The 14,901-nt window shown below is 38.8% G+C and overlaps 1 protein-coding gene across 10 annotated transcripts in view; it reads right to left on the bottom strand.

Moving 5' to 3' along the window:
• MBNL2 (muscleblind like splicing regulator 2) overlaps window positions 1–14,901 on the bottom strand; it is a 114,775-nt gene that overhangs the window by 83,760 nt on the left and 16,114 nt on the right. Inside the window, exon 1 of one of the 10 annotated variants that reach the window (XM_042805870.1) lies at window positions 14,111–14,291. The exons of 8 other annotated variants lie outside the window; for them this stretch is intronic. The gene's annotated coding sequence lies outside the window, so the exon portion shown is untranslated. Of the gene's footprint in view, window positions 1–14,038; window positions 14,292–14,901 lie in introns of those variants that run through there. One more of the 10 variants, XM_042805871.1, reaches the window with a different exon arrangement.

Here is a 14,901-nt window from a genome sequence, read left to right as displayed (position 1 = left end):
TGCCAGTTCACTTTGAACCTGGCTTTACAATTTAATAACGCTAATGTCCTTTGTCCCTGGGGAAGCAGGTGAGGAAGAAGGTGTACCACTGACTGCGAAACAACAGACACAGCCTGGGACCTTTTCAGCAATCCACTGCACTATTATGTTAATGGACCATGAAATATTTCTGCTGAACTCTAGGTCTGTAGATGGCTGGAGCCCACAGAAGTATTTTCTAACATCAAAGTGCTTCGAAGTCATGCTGATAAAACTAATGCTCATTATGCCTCAGTTAAAATGCAATTGCAGAAAACAGTTTTTCTTCTTCTAGCAAACTTTTTTTTTTCCCCCGCAATGATATTCATCCCACTCCACTTAACCTTCTCCTCTCTTGGTCTGTACCTTCTCTCACAGTCTGTCACTTAAAACACTTCTTGTTTCTAAGTCCAAAGAAACCTGATTTTATCCTATAGGTGTATGAATTTCATACACAAAATTCTGTTCCCACCTTGACAAGAGGGCGAAAGCAATTTCTGTTTCTGTGCCTCTGCAAGCAGAGTTAATCATCCTCGGCAGCAATGACGTTATCACTTGGCCTCTTGTGGACACAAATGTTTTGCTTTTGGCAGAGTGCACAACATAATAGCTATTAATCAAATCTAATTCCCCAGGGAAGGGTACCCCAGTGCATTAGGAGCTTCTACTCACACCCAGCTGCAGATATCCATTGTATTTATTTTTTTAGGACTGTAAAAATATTTATAGAAAAGTGTGCTTATGTACTGTGAAATTTTTATAGACTGGCATGGAGGGAATGTGTGATCAAATGACTGTTCTCACCTGCCAAAGGACCGATAACATGCTGTTACACAGGAGCACAATTTGAAAGAGCTCAGGCTGTTGTCAATTTTCTATTTTCTCTGCTCCAGTTTTGCACTAAGCAGAGCAGGCAGACCTCTTACAGAGGTATTTGTTTATGTGACAAACAGTATCCTTTTGCATCAAAAGACAAGGATAGGTCTGAATAAGCCAAGGATTCCATGTAAATTAAGATATGTTGAACATGCAAGCTGGAAATATGTTTAAGGCTGCCAACAGCATTATTAATAATATACTCGAACAAATTACCCGGCTCTGGGAAGTTGCATGGCACATCCAAACAAAGCTCCTGAGGCGAGGGCAGCAAGAGCACTACCTAATGCTATTAAATCCGACCACTTCTTAAGTGCTAAACTCATTCTGATGAACAGATTCCCTGCACAAAATCCGAGCAGCATCGCTCTTCTGAGATAAAATACCTGCATTTCTGTGCTTTTTTCTCCATTTGCATTTTACCTGAGAACAGGATACCGAAGTACCCAAGGATGACTTTAGCAAGTCAGCCAAAAAGTCCATCTCACTCAATATCCAGTCCCCAACCATAGCCAATATTAGATGTCTACAGAAGAGTACAAAACCAGGGCAAGCAGAACGTGATAATTTCCATGAATCTTCTCCCAGCAACCTGTAACTGATGTCTTTGTATTTAATAGGTCTTGCTGGATTTTTCTTCCATGGATTTACCCACTCCCTTTTTGAATGCTGCTCTGTCAGAAGTGTCTTTCATCAAGCGCATGGAAAGTAGGGTACCAAGGGGGAGCCTGAGTGGTTTTCACAATTGCTGACAGAAACCTAGACTCTCAGGAGAGGAACATGCATACGGAAGGAAACACTTCAGCACTTTGGAGATTTACAGAAATTTGCAAAACAGCAAATGGAGCTGGGGAGTAAGAAGACCTATTACAAAACCCCTTAAGTAAATACGTGTTGTTACAGTTTTTTCATTACCCTTCAATGGGTTAAAATAGAAGAGAAAATGTACCTTTTCCTTCCAGCAGAAGTGGAGCACTTTTAAAGTCTACCAGAGGAGGGAGAAGCACCAAGACCCCTTCTTCTGCACCCCAAACTGCATCACCTAGGAGTGCTGCCAGAAGCAATGCTTTCTTAGCAATCCAACAGAGAAGGAGGAATACCCGAGAGCGTGCCCAAAGGAGCCCAAGCAAGGCACTCTCATCATATTCTGCCAGACCCAGAGCATTTCACAACCATCTCAAACACATTTTGGGAAGCAGCAATTCATCACAATGGGAAAGGTCTTCCAACAGGGAAAAGAAAAAACCTCAATAGTGTCTTTACTTCTCAGAGGGTTGCCCAAGCAAGCCTTCATCAACATCCATTTTATTGCAAGGACTCAATTCCCCCTTCTCTCTCCATTAGTAGTGTGCATGTAACACGCAACAGTGGTTTTATTTACTTCCAAAACTAAAGAAATCCTCATGAAGCAGAACATATGCAAGTGTTTTATTTCTTCTAGATCTCACAGGACATACTGCAAATCCAGATTAAGCGTCTTTGTCAGAATACTTTGTATCTTAGAGCAGATAAAAAGATGGAACAGCAACCTAACTTTAAAGTCACCTATAGAATCGCAGATTGTTATCAAGTACATTCAAAGGCATTTTATTTTTTTTTTTAATAATGTTTTTATGCTGACATTCAGACAGCAAATGTTTTATATAAAAATGCTGAAATTTTCCACAAAAAGCTGTTTTTCAGAGATCCTTCCCACTCAGGGAGAAACCAGTAATGCGTTTCTTTGGCACAGGCCTGGGGAAAAAAAAAAAAAAAAAAGAAGTAGTATACAACAGGTTATTGGTCTCTTCCAAAGTTATGTTGTCTTTTTGTGTTTTTAACTGAGAGATTGCTTCCTGCCTGATTATCTTTATTCCTCCAAAGCAAATAAAAAAAGTATCTAATCAAGACCAATGTGAAGATGACAGTAAAAGACTTTCTTGTCAAAATTCCTGCCATTTATTTATCCACAAAAAAAAAAATAATCCAAACCAACAAGCATTTAAAACTTCAGAGGGTACCTGTTTTTGTGTTTGACAATACATAATGGAAATTATTTTCTCCCTGGAATAAATAAATTTGCCTTTAGTAAACTACTGTTCTGTTGTCTAACAGGTAACAATGTTTCAGAAAGAGAATGCTTTTCCTCTAAAATTGTTTTGCAACTGGTGGCATAGAAGCAAAGAAGAGCTTTTCTCAGAGTACTTGGAAATTCTGGTAAACTTGTTTTCCTGGAAATCTTGAAAACTTCTATTTAATTCTGAGGCAAATAATGGAGTTACAACTGGAAGGAGCACACAGTAACTGTCTGCAGATACCGTCTACCAGAGCAAATACTTTTTTTTCTGACTCTAGGATGATGAATTTGGGGTTTGGTGTGCAGTACTGCTACTGATCCTCCTTTTTGCTTGAGCCCTGACACAATAAAAATGGGTCATATCAATCTGTTGTCCTAATTTGTGTAGCATGTCTCCCTCAGTCCAAAGCGCTAACCACCTGTTGCCACTTGAAGAAAGTTACTTTTTAACCCAGTTTCATTTTAGAATTTTTTTTTTTTTTTTTTTTAATAAGTAACAGGAGACAAAGTACTTAGGGCACAGAGAGGATACACAGGAACAAACTCTGAAAGTTTATTAGACTACAGAAAGGACATCAGATGAGTTCATACTAATTTTTCTGCCATATGTATAGTTCAGTTGTCTGCAACAGTAAAAGGGGACATAAAACACATTCAAATATCTGAAAGGAAAAAAGCAAAACCTGCCAGTATCTTGTAAAAGCAACTTTAATGTACACAGCCTTAGCTTAGAAGTTGAAAAGGGAATGAATACAGGCTGCAATACTGACTGGTTAAGCAGCATTAGTCCAGTACTCCTAGAGCCCAGACTCAGGCAGGGACATGCCTTAAACCAAAAATTTTCTCAATATTTAAATAACAATGCCTCCATTGTAACTCAGCTATGTAATATGGAAAGAGAGCACTAGGAAAAAAAGTCTTTCCTACTCTTACTAGGTCTTGTTGAAAACTCTCCTGAAGGAAACTTCAGCATCTCATTGCCTCCTCCAACTGAAAGGTGAAAATATTGAAGGCAAAAGCAGAAGTATTTTAGCAATACTGAAACAATTCCACATTGACACTTTATTTTCATATGGTTGAACCATTTTATTGTAACTTAAGTATTATCACAGATAAGCACACAGTTATTCAGGAATACATTGTAAATTTTATTTCAAAAGGGAAGTTGAAAAAGAGTTCTCTCATCCTTTGACACAATGAATTGCAATATTTTTGCAGTGAAAACTGAATGAATTTCCCAGAAATGTTCTGACAGAGCACTTTTCCAGACCTTTTTCTACTACCTCTGCTCTACCTGTAACCGCAGAGATTTCTCCCTCCTGCTAAATACAGCCCAGCATCCACCAGCGCTTCCAATGCAATGGATATGCTTGTGACACTGAGTAAAAGCAAATGGCTTTTGGCAAGAGAGCTTTCTGCTACATTGCAGCAGAAAATTTGGACCAGTTAAAATAAGTCTCGACAGTTTTGTCCTTTTCAAGGGTTTAATTAATTTGTTGTACTTCAAGCTTAGTCCCAGATGGGTATTTAAAGCCACGTTTTGTTTTGCACTGTACAATTTGTATTGCCTTACACAATTTCTGTGTTAGATCATAATTCAAAAACTTCCTTTAACCCTGCATAAACCTCACCTTGACAGTCAGCAGTATTTTTTAAATAATTTTCCATGTTACAAAGTCAATAAATAGCACAAAAAACATTTTGGATTTGGTCAAATAAACAACATCAGCAACAATATTCAGAGATAAAAAAATGTCCATGTATAAACATAAATAGTGGACTGCTGTTGTTATGATTATATACATTTCTTTTCCAGAAAACAACCTTGCAAAAATTACTTTAATTTCTGTGTTGAATGTGCCTCATTTTAACGCAATATTTACTTTAGTTTGTAAATAAGAGATTTTATATCTTCTAACCTCCAGCCTATGTACACACAGTAGCCCCTGACACTTGATAGGACTTCCGTACATTTCATACATCTCCAGGACAAAGCAGGTGAGATGCAAAATCAAACCAGACCAGAAAAAAAATCCCAAACAAGTTAACCAACTCTCTTAGTCAAAATCATACCCTCCAGTAATCCTCTGCAACTTTATGTATACTGCAAAGTATACATTACAAATATTTGGCTTTCACAGAAATACTCACTTTATTACAATGCAGGGACTCTAGAAATCTTGAAAACCTACTTGAAAGGCCCTTTTCCATGTTTATCCCTCTGCCCATCATCCGAAATAGTAGTAACCATGGTATCACTTTATAGCAACTGAACAGAACTGCCTGTCTGCTACCAAAAAAAAAAAAAAAAAGCACTACTACACTTTAAAAGGACAGAAAAGGGAGGGACTGAAAAAATGAAGTGGTATTCTAGTTTTATGCTTTTACAATTTCTTGTTCACTCAATTTACATATTAAAAGGGCTGGGCTTTTTTTTTAAATTACGCTATTAAGGTTCTGTGAAGCTGGATGGAAATCCATAATTTAAGGTCCCAGGTTTGTTCTGGCTTCTTTATTGCCAGACGTTCACCAGACAAGCAAGGTCTGCCAGGAAAAACATTAAAGAACAGTTCTGCTGATGCACAAGACACAACGCAATCTATATTTCATAACTGCAGCACTGGAGTCAATATAATCACACAAATAAAAAAGTTTAGTATTTTTAAATCAGAAAAATACGTAATTGACCGATGGTTTTAAAATCCTATTTCAGGGCAATCATTTTTCCTTTCCAAGGTATCATTCCAAAGATGAAAACCATCACATTTACCTTTCCCCTAAGTGAAAAGAATGCTGACATTTCAGTGTCTGGAGGCCAAGAGAGCTGAGATACAGGTGGTTATCTTTACCAAAGCAGATCATTATTACTAAGTTTGTTTTAATTTCACTTCTTTAAGAAAAAAAAAAATGAAACGAAACAAATTAATATTGATTCCTATGACAAGAATCCTCAAATTTAAGGACCCACTACACAATCCTACTGCAGCACCGCTACCTCTCACCCATTTCACTGGAAACCTGAAAACATCAACTGCATTTCATAAAGCCTTATCACCTACAAGTATGTTTACAAGGAACTGTCAGTTTTTATTAAAGAGTAGAATTCTGACAACTGTAGGGAAGAGCTAGAAAACACAAATCCTAAGAGCTCAAAATTAAGCAAAATGAAAGCAAACGAATCATCCCACTTCTGCAATCTGATGATTTTTGTGGGACCTAGTTCTGATGATGACAGGAGTCTTATGGATGTTAGAAGAAATTTAAAAGGGTAGCTAAAAGTGCTAATCATTTGCAGATGGTATGACGACTGAAGTCAAAGCAGAAATTCAGGGTCAACAAACTCTACAAAAGCCCCCACACCCAACAAACTCACATGGTTAAATATCATGCTTTTACTTCTAATAATCTACTGCAATTTTTGTAATGAAATTTACCAACAGAATTGTAGTCCTCTGCTTTGCAACATAACCATAAACAATAAAAGATAATTTGCAGTTAACAAAATTTTTGTGAAGTCATACCTGAAGTCAACTGTGAAGAGTTACAAAAGGATCTCATTATAATGAGTATAGTGGATGACAAAATGACATAAGAGTTTAACATAAAGATAGGTAAAATAATGCAGATGAGGGGGAAACCCAAAAGGTAATAAATAGTACACACACAACATTCAGTTCAAACAAGACACTACTGCAGAGGAAAGATCTTATGGACATTACAGGCAATTTGATGAGAACTTCAGCAAAATGCTCAGCAGTTGGTGGAGTATAAAGCAAGCAAAACATTTGGCAATATCAAAGAAAAACAGAAAAGAATTATGCTTGTACGTATAATCATGGAGCACATAACTCTTGAGCAATAAATCAGGTTCTGATCCTCTCCATCTCAAAGAGATTGCGGCATAGCTAGAAAAGAGGGAGAGAACAGCAACAGCACCATCAACACGAGGGAAAGGCTTACATATATGAAGAGGCAACAGCGAGGCTTTTGACAACAGAAAGAATATGGCATTCACACAGACCAATGATGACCATCACTAAATTTTGACTAAGAAGCAGGGAGTATTCAGTGAATTACCACCAGTCAGGAAACAAAACAAAGAAACAAAGACAATTATCTTTGCATATGGCAAACACCGAGAGCATGAAGTTAAATGGCAGGTGATGTACTTACTGAAGGTCAAAACTATGACAAGTTTAAAATAACTTTTCAACTTAAAAATCAGACTATTAAGTAGTAGAATTGCTGATGGCTACTAAATTCAATGGTTGAGAAGGAAAGTCCTCCTCAGAAAGCCTCTCACCCCTGGCAACTAACAGCTAGAGTCATGAGCCAGTCAAGGCACATACTGCTGTCCTCAGCTTACCCTCTTGCCTTCTCTGCCTCGGGACAGTAGCTTCTTAGAAGCAGCCTAGCTCTGCAGCTAGGGCTGGCTATGGATCCATAGGGACATGCTGATCCTCAAGCTCTCCCATGAGAAACTCAACACTTTCATCTCCTATTTCAAACAAACAGATTTCAGAGATGGCAGACTCATTCCACCTATCTTCAGGCACCTAAATGCATTACTGACGATCAAAAAGCACAATATCCTTCATCACCCTCGCGCCAAAGGGGAGACGGGCACCTCCAAAGGACAGGCACCTCCAAAGGACAATTCAGAACGTGAAGGCACAGATTTATCTCCTGGGGCTACCACAAAGCCACCAACCTAACCAGACAGACACATGCCCACAAGGACCGGCAAATCACACAAGTGACACTGCCACCTGCTTTGCACCCCAAAGGGATGATTTACCAACTTGGGAAGGCAAAAAAAACAACCTTGCAGAAACACATTTGTTGTCAGGCCTCATTCCCTTGCCCTTCAGTGGTTCTGTCCTGCTCCTCAAGAGACTGGGGAGCAAAGTGAGGACAGAAAGAAAGTGGGAAACCAGAGAGAGACAAGAGAGGGACTGGATCCCTCAGGCCCTACAGCAGTGTCTAACCGCTTCCAGCTCCACAGATGAGGTCCAGGTCCAGGAGATGGCTTTAGTTCCAGGTATTGCTCTCCAGCTTTTCCCCTTGGGACGGATATCATGGCTTCTTACCCCTTAGGACCTTTTACACCAAGGATTAAGCCGCTAGCTTGTCCCCTGCTGGCGTTTTCACTTCAAAGAGCTGCCACTGTGGATACCAAAGTCCTTGAAAGTGGCCTCACCACACAAAGTCATGAGCATTAAATGAGGTCTTTTTAAAAAAAAAAAAAAAAAGAAAAAGGCACTGGCTTCATAAACATACATCAGTGCAGCCACTTTCAAAGTCTTTCGTGCCTTTTCCACTGTGGCAAATAAAAATCAGGGTGTTTTTTGGCTTCCCCCCCACCTCCTTAAAATGATGGCAATAAAGCAATGCAGCCCCAAAGCGTGTCCCAGCAGAGGGGAACTACAACACACATGGGAATTTAAAAAAAAAAAAAAATAACCAAAAACCACACACCCAAAACAAAACAGAAAAGAAAAAAAAAAAAAAAAACAAACAACAACAAATAAACCCCATGTGAAGCATAAAGTTTTTAAACACAAGCTCTCGAGCTCCAGGACAGCGGTGCTCCGTGCTGCCGGCGCGTGTTCAGCATTCCAATAAGGACTGCAGCACTGCAATCCTAGCACAGGCAGCCCACACGCCAGCGTCCTCCTCCGCAAAAGCCTCTCGCCAGCCAGAGGACGTGCCCCGGGCCCAGCACTTTTGGGCTGCGGGGTGAGGAGGCCAAGGCGGGAAAGCCGGCGTCGGTCTCCTCGTGGCAGGCAGAGGCTGCAGCTGGCGACACTGTGCCACGGGTGAACGCAGCCGTCGGGGAAATCCTGGATATGTTATCGCAGCCTTTTAAATAAATAAAAGCGAGGCAGTGCCGAAGTCCTGAATCATTAACTGGGTGCAGAGCTATGCTCCTGCCGGACTTGGGCCTGCCCGTCCCACTACAGGTACAGCCAGGGGCGATCGCTGACAAACCAGTGCGGCTGTAGGCCTGAAATATGCATATAGCTGCTGCTAACAGCACCGCATACCGTCTGAAAAGTGGGAAGAAGTACCTCCCGAAAAAAAGAAAAAAAAAAAAAAGGATTAAAACTAGGCTTTGATATCCTACCAGGCAGCCACTTCTCCCAGCTCGATGTCAGGAGGAGTCTCCCACAGAGAGCTGCTGGAGGAGAGCGTTAAGGCACAAACCCAACACATCGAAACCCAGCATTGAAAATCACCCTTCTGAGCACTTGAAAATATAAGTAAATTTTGCCACTTTGCAACTTAAATTTTAGACTAAGTTCAGAACATTGCCAATAATACCTATAAAGTGCAAAAACCATGACAGATTCAGGAAATTGGGGGCAGGGGAGCTGAGCCATTTAGTATACCTGAACTGCATATAACAGAGCATTTGAAAAAAAACAACAACATAAAAAAACTCAGAAACCCAAGGAAAAAAAAAAGCATTCAGGCTGGATAGGAGACTACACTAGAGGGTTAAAAATAAAAGATAATAAAAAAAAATTATTTGCTAGGCCTCTCAAAAGTGATCACACACAAAAAAAAAAAAAAAAAAAAAAACAAAAAAACAAAAAACAAACAAACAAAACAAACTGAAAAGTTGCCTTCGGTATTCACAAAAAGAAATAAAAAAAAGGCATTTCTAACCGAGTTCTATCTTCCTTCCATAAAACTACAGAGGGAAAACATTTCTGCATTTTTTTTTTTTTTACTTGTATTCTCTTATTCTGCCTATTGTTAAAGGCACTGTATTCTCTGCAGGAGAGAAGATTTTACAGCACATAAACCTCCGCACCGACCTTGTCTATTTTTGAGTTCAGCAGTGTGCAACTCCCATACCTCCCTGAAACACTGTTTATCATCCACTCAGAAACTGATAAAAAAATATTGACCTAAAATAGAAAAAATTAATAGACTGATATGAACCATCTGTTCCTATTTCTTGATCCATTGTTTTATGTAACAACTGTATCAATAAATCCCTCCTACTGTCTTTATTAGCTATTGGTTTTGTACTGCAAAAATCACAAAAATGTACTGCAAAAGTCAGAAAAATATACACACACTCCTATTTTTATGAGTGTGTATATTACATACATGTGTATGCATTTGCAGACATACATCTCAGTATAAAAATGGGGGGGGAGGGGGCAAGAAGTAAGAAAAGGAAGGAAAGAGTGTGAACATGTGCGTTTATCCCTTTTGTTTACTGCTGAGCTCTTCTAACTTGCAAAGGTTAAGGTAGCAGAAGCCCACCAGGTCCTTGGCCAGACTTATGGCTCCAGGAATCCTATAGGTTTTCTGCAGAAGCGAAAAGCTGCACACTGGCATTTCTCAACAGCTTTAACAACCATCAGTAGCACAAAGAGTCCCCTACATAATTAGTATTTCTTTGTGTTTGTTATAAGGATTTTGCATTTAATCTCCTGTTGGATACGATTTTCACAACCCCGAAGTTCTCCTTTTTTAGCATGCTGGAAATACTGAACTAGGAACTTTACAGCGCCAGCATTGTCAGAGGGTGAGCTCCATGTTTTAATGGCCTTACTAGAGCAGAGTAATAAAAAAAAAAAAAAAATGGGAATATTAAGAAGTTGGCAGATTCTAGAAGTAGGCTGCATGATTTCTTTTTCTTCACGCACCCTCTGCCCCAGATAGAGCCGAAAAGTTTGTTTACAGTAGAAGACTTCGGACTCCGTATATCAATAACCAACAACTGTCACTGCATTTGCTAATAATGTGTAAGAAGATTAGTTTAATTAGTCAAGCAGTTAATACTACTATTATTTGAACTAGTTTTCAGCACTGACACCCTCTTGAAATGAGTTTTATTTTCCTCAGGCTATAATTTCAGCCTGTTTACTGACCAGTTACATTGCACTGGTTCACACTGTGGTTAACCATAATACATTGTATCACACATATCAAATTAGCTTCAAAATCAAAGGCTGGAAAATGGTTTTAAAAACAAAATATATATTAAAAAATTCTAAAGCAAGTGATTTTATTCTCTTTTGCTACAATTTTGTAATTGCTATATTCATAAAAAGGGGAAACAAATCATCCAGCTTTAAAAAAAAAAAAAAAAAACAAACGTTTCCTCCTTGAAAGAGAAAAGAAATCCTGAAAGTCGGAAATTTCTAGTAGCATTAGAAAACAAGGTATCACTAATAGCTATTATATGAAATTTAAATCTTAGCAATGTGTCTAACTAATTATGTATTAAATTAACACCATATCTGAAATCATTAATGAGGAATTTCATTTGAACACTTTTTCTCATCTCTCAATACTATAAAAGCTGAACATTTTACAGAGCTTTTTACAAATAAACACACTATAGATTATTCCTGACATACTTGTGAGCAACAGAGAGGAACATTCATTCACAGCAGAGTTACCAGACCTGAGTGCCTGAAATCCCATGTAACATTAAGAGCTGTTTTTCTTGCTTGGGAAAAAAAAAAAAAAAGTATTTGTAGCACACGATTAACTTAGATTGCTGTAAAACATATGCTTACAAATGAAGAACTTGATTTGACTGTATAAACACTCTATAGTCAAACAGTATACTTCAGGACCTATAACTCATTAGAAAATCCTACCTTAGGAAAATGAAGAAACTAATTATAAACAGAGCAATTACTCATTGAAAACAGACAGACTGCACACAGTATGACGTTACTGCGCTAATAGCTCTAATGAAATCCACAGAGTAATTAAGCAGAAAAGATACTACTAAATGGAGTACCAGAATCTGGTCCACAATACTTTTCTTACCAACTACTTACATAACAATTATACATACAAAATATTCACTGCCACTTCTACACTCCAAGACAAAAGCCCACTTACCTATCTATGTAAAGTAGTAGTATATATATACCTTGAGCTGGAAATTTTTTTTTAAATCCTTTTGTTACTTGATTGACTGTAAGTAGTTTGCTACAGAGTGATATATGTGAATTTTCACTTGGCAGTCAGGCATAAGGAGGATAATTCTATACACTGCAATCTCTCAGGTATGAAAAACAGCCACTGATATTATCTGAAAGTAAGAGACAGTCTCAAAACACGAGACTGAAGTTTTCTCTAAAAAATGTGCATGATAATGGTTTTATCCACAAATATTGAGAATTCAGCTCACATTTTATAGCTTGAAAAAGACTATTTGACTAGCTTCTAATTATCAGTGTTTGCCTCACGTTTAACACACTCTGCACATAAACAACACATTTAAACATCAACAGTGATAGTTAAACATACATATCCATGTCCCATGGATTTTTAATAATAACGCTCGATTCCCTGACATGCATTTCACCTTTTTAGCAGTTTCAAATTCTCAGCAGCCACAAGGTTGATTTTACTTAGAATAGTGTAGCGTTTAAAAAACAACCAGTTCATGAACTAGAGATGTGTCCACAACCTAGCTGCAGGTCCTCAGCAAGTACTTAGCCAGGGAGTGGGGAAGTTGAATCCCCCTCCTCTGAGCAGAGTCAGCTGGGAGGAGCTGGGAGGTGACATCGGGAGCTTTGAGACCATGTCCTGCACTTCTCCTTGGAAAAGGGGTGGGGACAGATGGACAGTTGGTCTAGAAAGGCCTATTTAATGTAATGCCTTTAAAACCAGTGTAACTTGTTCTAAAATAAAAAAAAAAATCTTGACGCTTTCCCAAAAATTATGCCACTGAAAGCTCTTCTAGGCAGTAAAATGTTATTTTGTTATTTTACCTAATTTCTTCTTTAAGAAATTAATCTTTAGTCTTCCTCAGCTCATATGCTTAATTTTTCTACTGACATCCTATTTGAATACAATTATCTATATGCAGTGTTCACAGCTATTCTAAGAGAAATATGATTATAACATTTTCTTGCTGTTTCTCCAGCTGTTAGCCTTGGAAAAAAAATTTTAAAAACTAAAACACTTATATACTGTACATATAAACAATGCTGTTATAGCCCAACCAAAGACAGCCCATTAATTCAGGTAGTTAATTAGGTGGGATCCTGAAAGGTATTGAGCACCATCAATGCATATGGCAGTCTAAGAAAGTTGAAGACGCTTCAGCGCATCACAGGATGAGGCATAGTCCTCATGCCCCCCCCCCCGCAATATGATGCTAAAGTTTGCTTCCAATCTAATAAATAATAATAACAACTCCCCTATTCTTCCAGAATTTTACAGACTTCTGCCTAAACAACCCTTTCCCTTCTCCAGAGCATTTAACATAAATCTTCTCCATTCCTTCCTGAGGCTCCTCCTCAGCAAGTTGATGTGCCTCAGCACAGTGAAATCATTGCTCTAAAAGCCAGCCTGCTCATTAAATTATTCTGCTAGCTGTGTGTTCCCTCATTAAAAATGTATGAAGATCAGATAATTGCAGCACGTATTATTAACCTTGTTTTCCTTGTTTTCGCTTATAGGTTCTATTTTGCTGCTGAGACAAAGACCTGGAAAGGGCAGGGGAAATGCTCAGCTAAACTACAATGCAAAAAACTCGCTTGGCTTGCCTTCAAGAGCACAAGGAACCACAGTGCAGTCAAAAACACCCATACTTTTATAACAGGGTAAAATATTGTAATCTTGTTGTACGGCTCCTACAAGTCTAAGACAGGCAGTCTTGGCTTTAGTTAAAGCCTCCGATAGGGAATTACTTAGATCAGCCAGTCTAATTCACCTAAATCTTCAAACCTATATGCTAGAAACTTCACAGATTTCCCGGTTGACTCCTCTTTCTTAAAGCTAGGAAGCACTACCAGACAACAACCCAGCTAAAAACCCAATTAGGGTAGCAGCGCTTCTGCAACACACTGACCTATTTCTTTTTTTACTTGCGTTATTTTAATATGCGTATACTCCTGTTCTGCTTCTGAAGAGAGCTATTTACATCGGAAATTAATTCCCTTTGAAAATAAGTTACCATAAAATCCACCTATTGAACCCAAGCAGAATATATTCACCGGAGAAACGTTTCCCCAACTCCCTCAAGCAACACATACAGTATGCACCATACTGCAGCAAACTCTTTAAACATTCAGTAAAAGACAACGATCCTCCTACCTTGTTTAGCCCTGTCTATTCGGCACATTCCCAACGTGAACAGGAACATCTGATATAAACAAACAGCCGTACCTTTCCCACCGCATCATGGTTAGTCATTTTCACATGAAACGATGAGCAGCCCGTAATTTTATTATACTGTGCGTGTGTGTGCTCAGAAAGCCTTGTGCCTTGTCTGGGGATTTTTTTTTTCCCCTCAGATGATGAAGCAAAGACACAGCCTAAACTCTGTTGCTGAAAGACTGCAGCCCTTCCTTCTCCCAGAGCCCTCCCAGCACATGGCAGCCAATCACACCCAGCTTCGTCAGCCCTACTGCTCTTAAACTGATCCTAACGGGATGATTGACACGGCAACACAGCACTTCTAATGTGTAAAAACAATACATCCATACTGATGAACCAGGAATTTCCCTCACGCAGGGAAGGAGTTTTACCGGCGAGGTAAAGAGATACCTCCATGAAATAACGTACGCAGCAAAGGCAAACAGCTCCCTTCCCCTCCACTGCAACAGCAGCTACACCATTTCTTGCACAGGGATTTTCCGAAGCTTTTGCTAATCATAAATGCTTGCACAAACATTTCTGAAACTGCAGAGCTGCAATGATGCTGTTTTGGTTGTAAAGGTGAGCTGTGCACCATAACCCAAACAATCTACCCTTCATTTTAACAAGCAGCCAAAAGGCACTCCAATTCGGGCAGTAATACTCTCATTTTAATACTGCTTAATCTTATGTGCAGTGTTTGCATTTAACAGCAACACACGCATAACGTCTTTCCGAACATTTGAGATCAGTTGTTAGGGACTGCAGGTATGGGATGTTTCTTGATGAAAACATAATCTCTGTGATGGTGTTTTAATATC

This window comes from Tyto alba, unplaced genomic scaffold (genome assembly GCF_018691265.1).
Source record: "Tyto alba isolate M040663 unplaced genomic scaffold, T.alba_DEE_v4.0 Super-Scaffold_45, whole genome shotgun sequence".
Classification (NCBI taxonomy): Eukaryota; Metazoa; Chordata; class Aves; order Strigiformes; family Tytonidae; genus Tyto; species Tyto alba.
The sequence above is the reverse complement of the archived record's forward strand: the minus strand, read 5'-3'. Positions and strand labels throughout refer to the sequence as shown.